Source organism: Plectropomus leopardus, chromosome 2, assembly GCF_026936395.1.
Source record: "Plectropomus leopardus strain MGB_pleo_1.0 chromosome 2, ASM2693639v1, whole genome shotgun sequence".
Classification (NCBI taxonomy): Eukaryota; Metazoa; Chordata; class Actinopteri; order Perciformes; family Serranidae; genus Plectropomus; species Plectropomus leopardus.
In genome coordinates, this window is record NC_142177.1 from 37,775,900 (window position 1) to 37,789,072 (window position 13,173).

Genomic DNA, 13,173 nt, shown 5'->3' on the forward strand with positions numbered 1-13,173 from the left:
TGTCTGGGCACCACTGTATTGTCTTGTTTTTAAGTTGATTGCAGCTGTGTGTGCACTATTGCCCCAGCAAAATTAAATTTGATCTTATTTTGTCTCACAAACACTCACATCTCCGTATATACTTTCAAGTATATACGGAGATGTATATACTTTCTGATTCTGATTCTGATTCTGAAGTGAACCAGGGGCATTGCCATGGTGACAATTCTGGAGAGGATACATGCACAAAAACCTTCATAACCAACACATACTAAACACGTTGTTGCATTCAAAGGTTCTCACGTACACAGCTGTGCTTGTTTGTTTGTTTGTTTGTTTGTTTGTTTGTTTGTTTGTTTTCTAATGCGGTTAGTTAAAGTAAAAACAGTATATTAAAAATCCTCATATAATTTTCCACCTAACTTCAAAACATACTGGACATTCAGATGGAGCAGGGCTGCAACATTACAATGTAAACACACACACACACACACACACACACATACACAAACTCACTCACTCACTCTCTCACACACACATACAGAAGGTTATTTGAACCTTGCCTCAGGCTGTTATATTGGACTGACGGCTGTAAAATAATCATCATATTTATTAACAATATCAATATTGCATAACCCCTGATCCCAAGGTGTGACCTTGTGTGTCTGTGTGTGTGTTTGTGTGTGTTTGTGCACATGTCCACATGTGTGCATGTGTGCGTGTGTTTATGTGAGTATCTCAGGGTTGTTGAATTATTGCCTCTGCTCAGCCAATAATGCCCTCCCTTTAAAAAAAAAATTGGGGACAGTGTCTCCTGAAAGAAAGACGAAATGATTTGGGGGAAAATACATGATGAAAAATGAAAAATAAAAGGAAGAGAAAGACACACACACACACACACACACACACACACACACACACACAAGGATGCAAAATCAAATGTAATTTATCCTTGAACTTTGTTCCTTTTTGCCACTTCATCAGTCCTGCCCCTCCTCTTCTTCAATAACATGAAAAAATCTTAACACAAAATATGCTTACACATACACACACACACACACTATTTTTATTCCTGTGGTTTGGTAGTAACTAGTACTGTAACTATATGTTCTTGTTTAACTATATTGTATATAAATAAATTCATTTGAAATATACATGCTTTCTGTTAATTATGGCATAAGAACTGCCAATCCTATATATTAATATTTTAGTATAATTGAATGCATTTATACTACACACCATCATTCTGCTCTGAGGTCTCTTTTTGAGTGTTATGCAGACACTGACACAGCTCAGCTCCTCGGCTGTGTGTCAGCTCTCATCAGCAGCTTCTCTTCGTTCTCTTTGTGGTCGACACAATGTGACTTTTTTATCTCATCATCACTGGAAACTTTGACACATTCAGCTCTCTATCAAGTCATCTGTGTCCTTTGTACGTGTTTGTATGTGTCTAAGCTTTTGACCTGAACATGTTCAAAGTGTTTTGTCAAGTTTACTGCACAGCAAGAGTTTTATTTGATTTCAAGTGAATCAAAAAGAACAAGTTATAATGTACAATGGCGGCCTGGAAAAGGGCAAAGAACGCGGCAGCACAGGGATACTCAACTTGCTTTGCTTGGGGGCCACTTTTAAAAAAAGACTGGAGGCCAGGGGCCAGTTATGGTAGCCCCATGCATGTTTGTGTAATTCTGGGACATTTCCAGGATTTTAGGATATTCTTAGGATTTTGGGACAAGTGTAAGATTTTAGAGTGTTTCTAGGATTCTGGGACATTTTGTAGAATTTTTGGACAGTTGTAGGATTTTATGACATTCTTAGGATTTTGGTACATTTCTAGGATTTTGAGACATTTCCAATATTTTAGGACATTTCTAGTTTTTCAGGACATTCCTAGGATTTTAGGACATTTCTTGGACTTTGGGACCTTTCCTTTTGGGGCCTTTTAAAGCTATTTCCTGTCTGTCTGACTCTTGGACGTATGAATCTTTGCTGAACCCTTTTGTATAAGTTTGCCTGTTCTGACTTTCTTCTAGGTTTTGACCCTTGTTTACTTTGTTACTCTGAGTTTTTGAACCTCCCATAAAATCAGTGGCCTGATCCAGTCTGCCTACTTTTGTCTGCATTTGGATTTCGTTGGTTCTTGCAGTCAGAGTGTGTTGGCCGAAATTGTGCTTTTGGATCTCTGGATATTAGTGAGATGCCGTAAAATGCAGTCAGCAGTCAATGAATCAACAGATTCATGTACAATCTGCTGTAAAATACAACATAAAATACACTTTACACATTACACGAGTTGCTTATAATAATTAAAATCAAAAATCCCAAAACAGTTAAAATAGGGGTTAAGTTTTGTTGTGTCTGTGTCAGCTTTATTATAGAGACAATTGATTATTGATGATATAGAGCAGGGTATAATAACAACCATATAACAAGGACAACAATACAACACACAACAATTTTAAATGCATAAAAGCCAACCAAAATCCCTTCACATAGAATTAAAATCATTTAAATAAAAAAAAACCAAACATTAGTTCGATAACACATGATGTAAATCAGTCAAAAGATACAAAACAAAAGCTGAAAGCAATGTTCAAGGATTAATTACTAAAAGTTTACTAAAATAAAAAAATACAAAATATCAGAGATAGAGAGCAGTCCCCTGCTGTGTGTCAGGATGCAGCACAAAGCAGTGAAACCTGGTATTACATGGCTCCATGTCAACACTAATGAAATATATATAGAGAATATATACATATGTATGCAAAGGCTCCATCTATGTGAGGTGAAAAATGTGTTTATGTACAAACTGTCAAGGTCAAATGTCGACTTCTAAATTTGAGAGCTTTTTTCTCTCAGGAATCCTTTTTGTTTCTCTTTCTTTTTTAAATGTTTTATTAACATGAATACGAATACGAAGCTGCAACATGTGACAAGCTGGGATGAGAACATGTTGGTTACCTACATCTCTCCCACTGCTGAGGAGGCAGAAACAAACACTGTCAACCAAGTCACCTTGCAGCCCATCTTTCTCTTTCTCTTGTTTTCTGTTCCTCTATCGTGTGCGCTCTCTCTCTTCCTCGACTCTCCACATTCTCTGTTGTTCCATCACTCTCCTCCGTCTCTCTCCTCCGTCTCTCTCCCTCCGTCTCTCTCCTCCGTCTCTCTCCCTCCGTCTCTCTCCTCCGTCTCTCTCCCTCCGTCTCTCTCCCTCCGTCTCTCTCCTCCATCTCTCTCCCTCCGTCTCTCTCCTCTGTCTCTCTCCTCCGTCTCTCTCCTCCGTCTCTCTCCTCCGTCTCTCTCCCTCCGTCTCTCTCCTCTGTCTCTCTCCTCTGTCTCTCTCCTCCTTCTCTCTCATTCCCTTTTGATTCAGTCTATTAAAACTCCTGCTAAAGTGGCATTTAAGCACAAGACTGTTCATGGTAGTTTCATAAAAGAAAATAAATTATTTTTTCTCAACTCCACTTCATCCAAAATAACTTAAATCGCAGCTTCAGAGATGCTTCTCTTTCTCTGTCTCTTTCTTTCTTTGCAGCATGTTCACAGGTAAGAAAGGATGCACCTATCCATGGTAACTATCACCTCCTCATATGGTGGTCAGTAGCTAATCGTGGCCGGGGATGTATGCCTGTTGCTAATTAGTGCAAGCATGCCGTCAATTTAGAATAAAATAATATAAAATGTAATAGAATAAAATGGTGATAGGATGATTTTCTAGGATGACTCCTATTCATGAAATTAGACATAAAGGTACAAAAATGGTTACCAACACGTCAGGTGTAAGTCCAAAGGGATTAAGGATAAAGGAAGTCTTTTGTCCAGACTTGCTGGTGCTGTTCAAGCAATCAGTCAATCAATCAATCAATCAATCAATCAGTCAATCAATCAACCAATCAACCAACCAATCAATCAATCAATCAATCAATCAATCAATCAATCAATCAATCAATCAATCAATCAATCAATCAGTCAATCAATCAACCAATCAACCAATCAACCAACCAACCAATCAATCAATCAGTCAATCAATCAATCAATCAATCAATCAGGCTTTATTTGTATAAGAAACACCAGCGGCAGAATGACACCTGTGAATAGAAAAATTAAAAAAATAAACAGATAAATAAATAAGTAAATAAATAGATAAAATGATAATAGTAATAGTAATATTAAAAGATAAAAATGTAAAATACTCAAACTCTAAATACATGGTAAATGACAAGATAACAGCTACAAGAAAATTATATGTAAATATGTTAAAACAATGAAATGATTTATGAAGTAGTGAAACTGTTGTCCCTCTAATATTACCATATGCCCGAACTCAACTTACAGAAACAAAGAGCTAAATATAGGGAAGTACATAGATACAAAAACATACTAACAAATAGAAAAGAAAATGCCTTCATTGTCATTAATCAGCTGTACAACAAAATTTAAGTGCAACTCCTCTCAGTAGTAGAAAGGGAATAAATAAAACTGATTAAAAATGATAAAACTATTGACCCAACCACTCATACATATAAACAGCTACTTCAGGGAGAGCAAAGCTGCTGCATTCATGCGCACTGCCATCTGGATTTCTTCACTATCGATTGGCATTTATGAACTTACACTAGTGTGTACAATCAAATCTGAGTTCATAAATCCGATGTAGGTTTGTAGTACCAAGGTTATTTATGTGCAAATCTACTCACAAGATTTCATGAATGACACTATGAATCTGTCTAAAACTGCTGTGTTTTTCAAATGCTGTTGTTCAAATGTCTTAAAACCAGGAACAAAATTCAGTTCACCTCTGTTGTATTAAAGTGACACTGGATCCCTTAGAAATGGATATTGTGGAACTTGGGGACATAAATCCAATTTTTTTTCTTTTTTTTTCTTATTTGGCTGAACTGATCTTTCCGAAGGCACCCCCCAAAAAGCATGCTGAGTTTAATAATTACACTGTCAATAACCATGTCACACCTGAAGCAGCGGATAAAAAGCATTTGCACCTCCCACACGCTGCCATAGTAAACTGCAAACCTGTTGAGAATACTGAGCATTTTCACCTCTTACTCCACTGAATACATGTGAAGTGCAGCGACAGGGTGTTTACACGATGGTTTTTATCACACTGACATACTTTTCTATCAGTTTGTCCGTCCACTTTAAGTGTTCCTCCTGTTCTGCCAGTCAGAGCTTGTTTTCGCTCCCTCTCTGCATGAGGCCAGTTTGCGGGTTACGCTGTAATTGCCTCTCCATGTCCGACAGTCATTTGCGGAGTGGAGCTTGTTACACTGCTCACCGTTTTCTCCTTGTTTTCTGCTATTCTTCATGCCTCTGTCCCCAGCTAGCCTTCTGTGAAGGAAACTGTTGTGGTTTTTGATGTTGTCAAATAGTAAATTGGCTTTACTGCTCACACTCTTACTCCTCTTTCTCTCTTTCTCTCTGTGTCTATAACTATTTAAGTCCCTGCAATGTATTTCTTTATTGTCTGGTCAAATTGATGTTTGGGACAAAACCACCGTGACCAGCTAATTATAGCATTGCAGCTGTTTCACTTCATTTTACACAACTTGGCCCTGTTCAGTTTTTTTTCTCTCTCTGTTTCTACACTCTTTGAAATAGAGATGCTAACTACAACCGTACAGCTTTTCACCACAGGTGAACCCTTAGTTGTTCCTAGTAAAACCTTTTATAAAGGATGCTGTGTGAATAGGGACCATGCCGCTTCATCCCACCACACGTGCATTTGTTGTCATCATGGTAACGGGTTGCATCATCCCACCATGACGTCATCCCACCATTACGTCATCCCACCATGTGCATTTATGTAGCAGTATCCCGGCACGTCGTAGTTTGAGGTGGGAAGGATGCCTAAAGAAGCTAGAAGAAGGTAGAAGGTAGATTTATTGGTCATTTTTAAACAAAGTTTAAAAATTACATTTGTCCTTGATCCTGTTACATCTTTGGAGTTGAAGGATGAGTTGATTAAAATCAGCAGCTACTATGAAGATCCCATCCTGTTGCTGCTGATGGCATCATTCAATTCCTGCAGTGCATTTTTTGAATTTGCATCAGAGTCTTGTGTCCTTATGGTTCCCAACAAAGTCTGCCCATCCAGTGCAACAGCTTGATCCAGGATGTTGGGGGTTAACCATGTTTCTGTGAAGGTGTGTGAAGAGCAGTCCTCGATCTCCTGTTGCTGAGTGAGCCCCAGTTGCATCTCATCCACTTTATTCTCCTGCAACCGGACATTAGCCAGAAGAAGGTTTGGTAGAGAAACAGCTCTTGATCCAAATCCAGTCAGCCTCACCCTGATGCTGGCTTTCTTCCCTCTCTTTATCCGGTGCTTTTGGTTTCGTTTTTCCCCTCTGGTCTGACTGGCTGCTCGGCGAATGCCCTTGTTGGGGATCTTCTCAGGGACTGTTGCATTCACTCCAAACCTCACACAACTTTTTACCGATATTGATAAGTGCTCCTCCATCGTAGAAAAATCAAATCAAATATAGCACAAAAGAATCAAGGATTTGAGGAGCTACAGGGTGCTGCATCTACATGTGCTGCTGTTGTCATCATAGGTTGACGTGGAAGGTCACCTGACCAAACGTCACTATGTGAGGAGTTCGGAGTGAGAATGTGTTTTGTTGATTGACTGATGAAAATAGGTGAGGTGCATTACGCTCTAAAACCAGGCACTGGCGACTTGACTATCTGAGTTACAGGTGACACCATCAGCTGGAGCTGAGCTGAGAAAGGCCAGTTCACATTTCTGCAACTTCTCTCAGCAACATTCACAAAACAGTTTCATGGCGTCACATATCTTTTGTCTGAAGTGTGCTTCAGTCGCACAGTGAACCTTGTGTCTGATTTTATATTTTATGTTTTAGCCCTTTAGTGTTTTTCTTGGCTTGTGTGTTTTGTTTTGTTTTGTCTTTAATCTGTTTTTATCCGTTGTTTTTAACTTGTTTTTCTTGTCTTGTTGTATAATTCATTTTACTGTGAGCTGTTTGGCACTTCAGTTTCCTTTGGGATTGATAAAGTTAATCTAATCCGAATCTAAGGACCTTAGCCCTTCAAGAAGAACCCTGATGGAACCTTTATTTTTAAGAGTCCATCCATCCATCCATCCATCCATCCATCCATCCATTTCACACACAGTTATTCGTTGAAGATGGAAGCAGTTCCCCTGAAGAAAACGGTGTGCCTCTGTGACTCTCTTTTCCTTATTTTCTCTCTGGTTCTCATGCTCTCACTCAGATCCAGCCTCATCAGAATGAGTTGCCATCTAGTTTGAAGTTTTGAAACAAGAGCAGAGCATTAGATTAGCTTTGTCTGATATAAAATTCCCTCTAAAGTGATGGCTGTGCCGAGCGTCTCTTTTCTCCAGCTGCTTTGGAGCAGAGCCTGAGTCATTTTGTCTGGTGTTCTCCGAGTCGTTTGAGGAGACAAAATGCTCCTCGGCGCGTTAACGGGCCCTCTGATGTTTGGTTCCTTCTGCTGCACCCACTGCTCTACAGTGAGCGCACACTTGGTGCCGTTTTCCCTCTGGGTATGTGTGTGGAAAAGAGTTATGATGATACCATGTGTGTTTGTGTGTGTAGTTCTGATCTAAACTTACAAGTATAAATAAAAGTGCTTGTAATTTCTTTTTGTTGCTTTCACTTAAAAGGATCATAGCTTAAGCTGTTTGTAGGATGTTTTGATGCTTTGATGTTGAGGATCCTGTCAAAAGAGAGAAATATAGTTAAACATCAACTTTACAATTAACTTTAAAGCAGGGTGAGCAAAGTTGTGAGCATAAATTTAGGGATTCGTCATATGATGAAGGTCTCCAGAGAAACAGTGCAGGTGCAAGTTGTGCACCAAAATTGTTAGCCTTTGCCAAAAACACTAGCATTGATGACAGAACGTAATTCCAGCGATACTGTTGAGGTGCCACAAGTTGTTGTGTATCCACAAGGTCTCCAAAGGTTTTTGTCCCCAGCCCAATGCAGCGGATGACAAGTCACAACCCTTTGAAACTTTGACCGATATCAGTTTTCTTGTGTTGCCTTTCACAAGTTTTTTGACCCTCTGAAACCTAAGAGAATTGTTTTTTTTTTCTTTAAACACAGAGGGAAAACAGACAATGGGAAACTGGGCAAGAAATGGGGAAAAACTAGTGAAATGTGACAATAAAATTACCTGAATTTTTTTTTTTTTACAAAAAAGAGGAGGATTATCAGAAAATTATATAAAAACATGGGAAAATGTCCCAAACCTTTTTTTAATGATTGTAATAGTGTTATATTATATTTAGAATTATGTTACAGAATATAATATAATAAAATATAAAAAATAAATAGATTTTTAGCATTTCTTAGGTAATTTTTGAGTTTTTTTCTCTTTTTTTTGTTTGCTTATTTTCAGGTAATTTTCCTGTAACTTTTTTAACATTTTTTTTTGCTAATTTATGGGCTGTGTCTTGTTAAGTTGCTCATTGCTTTCTCCCTGTGTTTGTGAAAGAAATCAAACCAGCTCAGGTTTTGAAGTTTATACCCTCATTCCTCACACGCACACACTGTCTCTCTAAGCCACAATTAAAAGAGAAGGATCCCTCCATAGGTTAATATGCTCCGTTAGGTTTGGCGAGCCTAAGTAAGCACTCTGAAATTAGTGTTGGACTCAGTCACACTCATCTACAGCACACAAAAGGCTTCACTTTCATTTCTCTGACGCTGAATAAGTCTGGCTGCATGTGCTCTGTGATACTGAGCTCCTTAATAGGAGTCAATGAACTCTGCCCAAAGCCCTGTCGAGAGGCTCCGTATTCAGACAGTTTGGCTGAATAATAATCATCGCCTCTGTCGGCTTCTAACAATGCAGATAACTAAAGAGTGAAGACAATTTGGCTGATATGAGTGAAACTAATGGTATAACATATTAGCAGTTCTTCTATGACACAGTTATCCTTTACGTTTCCTACCTACATGCCTGCAGAGTTCCTCAGTTACACTCAGTACGTTTACAGGATGTTAGAAAAAGTCTAATTATTGTGTCAGTCTGACTAAAACTGAAATTTTAAAATACATGGAAACATATTAATCCAACTAAAATCAGACTGAATTAAGTTTCTACAAGTTGGATCAACACACTCAGATAATGCAATTGGAAGTTGATTTCCTCCATAATGTAAACAGCTCAGTCGGACTTTAACTGGACTCAATGTTCTGCAGTGCTCTGGCCTCCCTCGGTGGTTAGGGAAAGGGACAGTTCAGTACTTATGAGGGGGGAAGAGGTGCTGCAAAACTGGTCAGGCATAAAAATACAAAAAAATAATGGAAGCACCAAAGAGGGACTTGTGTGTTTAATTTTGGCTTAGATGAGGGACAACTTTAAATGGTAGTATTTTACATTTATTTAATGTAAATAAATAAATTTACCCCCCTTCTCTGATAAATAAAGTACAGTCCCACAAAACCTGCACAGAAGCTAAGCAATGTCCTGCTGTGGATGGGGTCACAGCAAAACTTACTTTAGCCACCTAAAAAAGTCAATATCAGTTTAAGTGTACACTATATTTGAATATTTTTTTATCTTTACCTTCCACAGCAGCTGCTGGAAGCAGCGGTAAATGAAAAACTCTGCCGTTCAGTGGAACAAAAGTCGAGTCTGGTGTTTTTGATGTAACAGCTTCAAATCCCCGTTTGTAAGCGCTGTCTTACATCGAGGTAAAGCGACGTAAATATTCTAAATATAGCACACACTTAAACTGGAACTGATTTTTTTTAGGTGGCTCAAAAAAAATCAATTCAGGCAACGTTTGTTGCCTGAATTGATTTGTTTTGAGTATATTTGTTTTTGATTATATGCATGTGATGCAGCGGTTTTCCACCCGAAGTTATTGTAAATAAGCAGTTATGATTTTGATTTGGTTCGCATCATAGACTGTATAAATAATACGTTTATACAGACATAAGTTCAAAGAGGGAAAATCTCCACCTGCTGTGGCAGAGTCAGACCGGTGCTTGTTCACCAGGACAGTAGACCAACTAAATATCCTAATGGAGCTTTAACTGTAGCTCAACTAAACTGTGCATGTAAGCGTACTGACTGACATTCACGACAGCAACATTTCAGACTGAAATCAGTCGGTTTCAGTAGAATTGTTTGTGATAATTGGATGCAGCAACCAAGGAAATTTGCAATGTACTTTTGTGTCACCTTCAGTGAATTATCAGGCAAATTCCTGCTGTTGATTAATTGCAAATCATAATGATATGCTAATCTTTGGGGAGAACAGAGAGCTGAGGAGTTAAAAAGGGAAGAAAATATCATAAATATAATAATCATATTAACTTTGCGGCACTATCGGATTTTATATAACCCTTACTTGTAAACTGTGGTCAAACTGTTACTGCAGTGCCTATTTTTTAATCTTCGGAAACATATTTTACAGCTAAGATGAAAGCATTTGCTGGAGTGCCTTTGACGCTCATATAAATAGCCATTTTAATGAAGTTAAAGTACTTGAAAAAAGAGAGATCTTGAGAATATAACAGACAGCAGAATACAGATTCTTCAGGGTGTTATTATTCAACAAGTCTCCTTTAAAGAGAATAATGTCCTCTCAAAAACATTTGATAAAAAGCCGTAAATAAGTGAGATGTCACATTTTCTCAACTGCAGTCATTTTAAACACCTAATCATTCAGTGTGATGCTTACAGCCGAGAAGAGACGAACACTTCAAGAAAATAAACCACATTTTCTCGAGACATTTACGATGCCTTCGTCTGCAAAACACTTTGCTCAGAGAGTATTATGACAATAATTTCCTGGCATTCATTTTGATCTTTCTGTTTTAATTAATCGTCATCCTGAAGGGGAAAAGGTCTGCAGTTGAGCAGAGCAGCCATCGTGTTCTTTCATATCCAGATTCAGTGTAATGAGAGTACGGAGTCAGAGCATCAGACGCCGTGTCTGTGATTTAATATTCTTCTGTTGACAAGCTCATTGTAATGTAGGATTGCTGGAGGCAGCTTGAAAACAAAGTCAAGTAGAGAATATTTGTTTACAAAGCACTTTAATCAGTTTTATATTAATGCAGTTTGGAGAGGAATCATTTACACATTTTTCATAAGACTTTTCTGTCATCAAAAATATCTCAAAACAGTCAGATTCCTTCAGAAGGAATTTTATTTCTTTGATATACACAAATTACAATTTTAGTTTTTTAGGTTGGTCACGCTGGGGACATAAAATATTTACAGTAACTTGTGAATGAATATTATAAATATTTGTTGTTTTTCATAGGTTTTGCTTTTTTGGATTGTGCAGCACTTTTGGACAACTGTCAGTCAGTCATTTTCTGTAACCGCTTGTCCTCGTAAGGGTTGTGGGTGGGGGGGGGGGGCAGCTGGGATTGGCTCAAGCCAATCCCAGCTGTCCTTTTGTACAACTGTTGTTTCTAGATTTGCTTTATGAATACATTTGGATTTGGTTTGGATATATCTAAAATAATGTGAGAAAAATTATTCATGTTATTTTTAGCACTTTCTTAAGGTTGTTTTCTTGTTTTCTTTGTGGGTTTTTTGTGTGCTTATTTTCAGGTAATTTCCCGATAACTTCTTTACTAATTTCTTGCTCATTTTTGAGCCATGGCTTGTAAAGTTGCCCATTATCCATGTTTTTGAGAGAAATCATGCCCGTTTGTTTACGTTTCAAACGGTTAAGGCCACGCCCATAATTAAGGGCGTGGAGTTTGAATCACTACCATGGTGTAACCCCAGATTTACAGAGTTTAGGCCTGTGCAACTTAATCGTCATGTTTTGGTCGCCTTAAACAGTAGTTTGTTTGTACTAAAAGACCCTCTGTGGAGTCGGGTGTTCAGTTTTTGCAGTAAGTACCTTTTGTTTTATTGGTTTTGAGCCTGTTTCAAAAAATAGCATTATCACAGTTAGCTGCAGATGTGCTGTGCTATCAGGAAAAGCAACAGTTTCAGTCAACAACGTCCTCTAACCTTAAATTATTATTTCACCACAAACAACAATCTTTCTCTAATCTTAACCAAGTTTTTTTTGTGCCTAAACTTAACCGAACCTTCAGCACACTGAACCAGTTCTCCGAGTGACAAGAATCTACACGTTCTCCTCATTAAGTATTTTTGTAATTTTTGCCTTCGTCTTTTTCTCTCTACTCCTGCACTTTGCTTCCAATTTGTCTTTTCCATTCCTCATCCCTCTCCTCCCTTCATTGCCTTCCCCTCCTGCTGTCCTCACCTCCCCTCTTTTTAATGGCCTTTGGTGGTTTTTTAACGGCTAGTCAGCAGAAAGACTCAAAGAGACCGTGCTCTCCACTTTAACTTCATTACGTCCAATTAGGCGTCGTGTCCTTCAGTGGAGTTCGGAGTGGTGCATAGGTGGAGGACCCAGCAGCTGCACAGAGCTCTGAATTAACTGCGAAATTGTGTCATTTCTAGCTTATTTGTAGACCTATTTAAAGAGTCTTCTGTGTATTAGTATTATTATTATTATTTGTCAACCAGATTCTTCATTTTTGCTGCCATTGTCATCATAGGTTGACGTGGAAGGTCACCTTTTTCCTGTCGAAAAAGTCATCAAATAGATTAAAAATAAAAATCTGTCTGTCTGGTTGCTGTCTCTCAGTGGCCTCCTGCTTGAATTTATTTAGTATTTTTGGGCGATTTTGCAGCTCACAGCAGATCTCAGCACATTACCCATTATTTATATTTATGGCCACATTAACCCTGGTTTGAATTCTTTTGAAAACATTGGGAGCAAAATAGTAAAAGGTGACAAGAAAATGACCTTAAAATTTGCTGTGGGTGATCATTAGATATCAAATAACAAGAGGGAAAAGTCCAGAAAACTATATTTTTAACTCTTAAAATGATAAATTGTTACGTTGCAAAAAATCATATCTATATTTTTAATTTTTTAATTTTTTTAGCACTTTTAAAAGGTCATATTCTTGTTTGTTTTTTAATTTAATTATTTTTGTCACTCACTATCAGTTAATTTTCTTGTAATTTTTCACTAATTTCTTATTTTTTTGGCCATTTCTTATGAAGTTGTTCATTGCCTTTTCCCCAAGCTTTTTAAAGAATAAGACTAGTAAACTCCAGCCTGTCCTGCAGCCTTGTAGGCTCTCACAGCAGATACATATATATGCTAGATATGCACGAGATGTGGCATATCTTACA

At 38.0% G+C, this 13,173-nt stretch overlaps 1 long non-coding RNA gene across 1 annotated transcript in view; it reads left to right on the forward strand.

The window, feature by feature from the left end:
* Window positions 1–13,173, forward strand: part of LOC121960480 (uncharacterized) — a 133,118-nt gene that overhangs the window by 111,326 nt on the left and 8,619 nt on the right. The gene's annotated exons all lie outside the window — the stretch shown is intronic.